The sequence below is a fragment of the Talpa occidentalis genome, unplaced genomic scaffold (assembly GCF_014898055.3).
Source record: "Talpa occidentalis isolate TD23 unplaced genomic scaffold, MPIMG_talOcc4v2.1 talOcc4.1219, whole genome shotgun sequence".
In the NCBI taxonomy this organism is placed as follows: Eukaryota; Metazoa; Chordata; class Mammalia; order Eulipotyphla; family Talpidae; genus Talpa; species Talpa occidentalis.
The window spans coordinates 13387-18649 of NW_023601234.1; the positions used below are offsets into that span (position 1 = coordinate 13387).

Consider the following 5263-nt stretch of genomic DNA (forward strand, 5'->3'; position numbering starts at 1 on the left):
ATCCCTCTTTTCTACATAAAATATCTTCTATGTCCCCCATGTTTCTTTTTGGGCCTTCTCCCTCTTCCTCATTTTTCCCTCTCCTGTCCTCCTTTAAGACTTCTGGGGCAAAGCTATAAGTGGTTTAGAATTTAATAACCTTTTAATTAACCTGGGAATTAAGCCATTGGCCCTCTTCTAAATCTCTCTCTCAATCATAAGAGATTTGGTCAATCTAAAATGAACACCTGAAAATGCATTATAAATAACTAACTTTAATTATCACAGTGATAATCATTATAATAACCTTTATTTTCATAGTCATCTCCATCCTTCATGTCCTTAAAAAAAAAATCTTTTGTCCATTTCATTTAAGTAGTAAACCTACAGGCCAGGAGTTGGTTTAATGTTCTGTAAAAGCACTGTGTCTGTTAAAACAGCAACAGTAATGTCAGTTTGGCTGAGAGTGTTGCCCATTATGTTACAGTCACTTCTAGGACTTCTGTTTGCTGAGAGGGTACATGTTAACCACATGGGAATTACTGAAACTCAGAAATCATTTTCTTGTCTTAAAAATTTCCCTTTTGTTCTAGATAATCACTAGAAAATTTCCTTTGTTTCAAACACCATTTATTAATTATGCACAATATACCATGTTCTACCTTGGAATTGCTTCCAAGAATAATGCATACTTCCTGGTATAGTTTGTCATCTTACTAAATTCTCAGTTCTCTCTCTCTCCCAGATCTTATGAATTCCTGAATTATTGGATTTACCATTTGGTGCAGCATAAACAGAGGATAGAAAAAGAAAAGTCACGTAAAGACCATCTAGATATTTTAAACTATTTCCTTTGGGGTTCATTGAGTGCTCATGGACCCTTATCTGTGGTGGCCACATTATGTCCTCTTGTCTGGAGTTGGCTCGAGTCCTAACATCTCAGTCATTCCTTAGGCTTGACAGCTGCATATTTTCCCAGAGACAGTTGTGATCAATGTTTAAAATGAACAGAATAGTTGGTTCCTTCCAAAGATGCGTCTTTGCTGTGCTCCTTAGTACTTAATTTGACTGTTAAAACTAAAATAGAGACTCCTTGATTGCTTCCAGTACAAAGGTCAGGATCTTTCCAAGTATATGACCAGCCTACATCCTGACTGGCGATGTGGCATGTCATTCATCACATGCCTGGAAGTTTTCAGCCTTGTAGTCTAGCTTGTGGTGGTTTGGAATTTCTTTAAACCTGCTTTCTGGTGATAGTTCTATTTTCTAGTAAGTTTAAAAGAAAACAAGTTTTTTTTTTTTTTCATCAAGGCTGATTGCAAAGGCATTTAATTTTTTTTTCTAGAAGCCATTCTCAACTGGGTTTGAATTAAGCCCCATAGAAAAAATTAAATTCTACAGAAAAAAAAATCTGAGTGACTGTTTTTACAGTTTTCCAAAAGGTAGTATAGTCTAGGATTTCGGAAGAGAAGTGAATTCATTACATGCAATATTTGGGGCATTTTTGTATTCAAAGTTTGATCAAGGGGCCCCAAATTCTTCAAAAATTCTTTTAGCGAGTCCCTGAGATAAAAATTGTTCATAAATATTCAAACTGTAAGGTCCATTTTCCACTCTCATTCTCACAACTGAATAGTGGTGGAGATTTTGAGAGACTATTATGTATGATGACATAATTACTCTGATGAAATGTATACTTGTGTATTCTTATATTTTAATTTCAATCAAATTTCTAAGTAAGTATTGGTAACTATTATCCATATAAACCATTCTTCTTTGAAAGGTTCTCAATTTTAAGAGGAGTCCTGAAACCAAAAATTTTGACAACTGCTGTCTTAACATTGTAACATTTAATTCTCCTAGAAATCCTGTTGAGAGTAACTGCTAGGAACTGCACAAGGGCATTCATTGCCTAAAGCCAATCAGTTGTTCAATAAACATTTTTTTAATGGAATTAAATTGAGTTCCTGGAATGCAGTTTTTGAGGCCTTATTTAATAAACATCCTCTCCCAAGGCAGTATTTGAGCATCGACTGCTTGAAACCTGCCAAGTTTCTTCAGGATAGGTCTAACTGGCAGATCTCAATAGCGTGTCAAGGAGTTTGACGTCAATTTCATTTTTTTTTTCAGATCTATTTATTTATTTAAACAAGAACCGGGGTACAAGCCAGATGTGCGGGAGGGTGAGAGGATTCACCAGGATTCCCCGAGACAGAGTGGGGAGCAGAACAGGCAGACTGATGAAATACACTGCTGAGGGGAGCAGCGGGCGAGACAGGAGAGGTCTGTGGGACCCTCGCTGGCCGGGCGGGATCGAACTGGCGCTGCAGAGGCTGTGGACAGCTTCACAGCGCTGCACTCAACCGCCTGCCCCACCGGGGGAGGCCCTCATTTTTTTTTTTTAATACTACTCTGTTGCATCATCAAACCAGTGCTATCCAATGAACTGCGGTCCACATATATAATTTAAAATTTTCTAGTAGCCGTATTTTAACAAGTGGAAGGAATTAGGTGAAATGGCTTTTTTCCAGCTATATTGAGGTATAATTGACAAAATTGTAAGCTATTTAAAGTGTAGCATGAGGCTTTGATATACATATACATTATTACAGGATCACCAATTGAATTAACACTTCCACCACTTCACTTATTTGCCTTTTCTTTTTTCCTTCTTCCTTCCTTCCTCCCTCTGTCTTAGCAAATTTTAATAATATGATGCACTGTTGTCAACTAGAGTTACTATGTTTTACATTAGATACTCAGATCTTATCTTACAGCTGAAAGTTCTTACACTTTACCATTCCCCTTGCCCCCCGCTCCCCCAGGTCTATTTCCCCCACTATCTGGCCCCTGGTAGACTACTTTTCTACTTTCTTTTTTGTAAGTTTGGGGTTGCAATTGTTTGGGGAATATAAAAATAAAAAAAAAATTAATAAAAAATAAAAATAAATAAATAAAAAATTTCAAAATAAAAAAATAAGTTTGGTCTTTATTATTATTTTTTTTTTAGGATTTCAAATATAAGTGATACCATGTAGTATTTGCCTCTGCCTTATTTCACTTAGCATAATGCCCCCCGAATACATCTATGTTGTCACAAATAACAGGATTTCCTATTTATTTTCAGGCTGAATAATATTCCTTTCTTTCTCTCTTTCTCTCTCTCCTTGTGTGTGTATAAGGAGAGAGAGAGAGAGAGAGAGAGAGAGAGAGAGAGAGAGAGAGAATTTTTTTTATCCATTCATCTGTTGTTGGATATTTTCATACTTGGCTATTGTGAATAATGCTGCTGTGAACATGGGAATACAAATATCTTTTTGAGATGATTTTGTTTCCTTTGGATATATACATATACCCTGAAGTGGGATTGCTGGATCATATGGTAGTTTTTATTTAATTTCTTGAGGAATCTCAGTACTTTTTTCTAGTGACTGCAGTTTACATTCCCACCAACAGTCTGCAAGGGTTCCCTTTTCGCCACACCCTCGTTCGCATTTGTGTCTCTTATCTTTTTGATCACAGACATTCTAATGTGTGAATTCATATCCCGTTGTGTTTTCATGTATATCTATTTCCCTGATGATGAGTGATGTTGAGTACTTTTTCATGTATCTCCTGGCCACTTGTATATCTTTAGAAAAATGACTGTTTACTTCCTTTGCCCAATTTTAAATTGGGTTATTTGGGTTTTTCTTGCTATTGGGTTGTATGAGTTCCTTGTATCTTTTGGATGTTAACTCCTTATCAGATATATGGTTGATCAATATTTTCTCCCATTCCATAGGGAGAAATTTTTATTGAAATTAGTTTTAATAATATATCTTACAATTTATTATAGTATATCTGAGATATTTCTAGACATAATTGATATAAAATCAATGAAATAGTTTGCATTGTTTTTTTAATATTGAAATTTTGAAATCTGGTGTAACTTTTTAAAAAAAATGGAGTGTGTCATGAATTTTCGTGTGTCATCCTTGAACAGGGCCATGCCAGTCTCCTCTGTTGTTCCAATTTTAATATATATGCTGCCAAAGTGAGCCCCAGGCATACCCTCTTGATGTATAGCACCTCACATTGGGTCAGTCACATTTCAAGTGCTCAGTCACACATGATGGGAGCCCACTGTATTGGATTGCACAGGCCTGGCATGTAAAATGATTCTTGATCTGAGCTGAGAATGATCTAGAAATAAGGGGGAAGAAATGTAGCTAGAGAAGTTAATTAAAAAAACATAACCCTAAAGAAAATAATTCACATTGACATGTTCGATATCTGTCTACATTTTAAGATATTTTAGTGAAAAGTAGAGCTTCTTTCCTTAAAAATATTGGAAAAAATAAACTTTTCTCCACACTGTCATAATGTTTTCCTTTCTTTAAGACATTCAGTCTGTTTAGTGTATCCTGTGAAATTATTATGCATACATCTGCGTACTAGTCTAAGGGAGTGTGCGCTCTCTGTGGAGGAATTTTTGCACTCGTGGTCTTTGTATTTCTTTTTAAGTGCCGATTCATCATAGCACATCTCTAAGGGACGAGCCCTACTTTTTTCTGCTGGGTGGGGAGGAAGGTGGTTTGTTTTGATTGTAATACTTCACCTTTCCTTGGCTCCTTGGATCCTGTTGTCACCCTATCTTGACTCTGAATGTGGTGTAGGGATATGCAAGTGAAATACTGCCTGTTGTGAAGAAACCACGTTTTTCATTCCCTGCGAGCATTACCATGCTTGCAAAAATGAGGTAAGAGTTGAAGAACTGTAGTTTAGAAGTGAGAACTAAATGGGGAAAATGGCTATTTTTTTCCCTTCTGGAATGAATAGTAAAGAACTATGACTTTACATTTGGCACATCCTGAGTTTAATTTTTTTCACACCATATGCCAATTAGAAAAGAAGAATCTGTTGAATGGAAATATCTTGGGTAGGGATTTCTTAAGGAGTGCTAAAACCTGTATCTATTCAGCAGTATATTTGCTACAGTGCCATGCAAAATTAATTAGTGCTAATTCATATAAGTCCTGCTCTTAGAAAGATAAAAGAATTCTGTATTGAAGAGGCAAATATATGGTCTCTTGGTAATGTATTAGAAGTTTCCTGCTTGTGATGATTTTCATATGAAAGTACAAGTATGTGATCCATACATTTTAGTAGTAATCAAAAACATTGTTTGCCAGTTTATCTTCTGTTTCTACCCTTTGCTTTTGGACTTAACCCTCGCTGTGGACACCTTTAATTTTTCAAGCAATGGGTGTGTAGTTTAGCTGAAACCTTTACTATCTCTTCC

The 5263-nt window shown here is 36.0% G+C and overlaps 1 non-coding gene across 1 annotated transcript; it reads right to left on the reverse strand.

Annotated features, from left to right (window-relative positions):
- Positions 1–3917: 3917 nt before the first annotated feature.
- LOC119242610 (U6 spliceosomal RNA) lies at positions 3918–4023 on the reverse strand. The gene has a single exon (XR_005124522.1). It is a non-coding gene; the product is annotated as a U6 spliceosomal RNA (small nuclear RNA).
- Positions 4024–5263: the final 1240 nt, after the last annotated feature.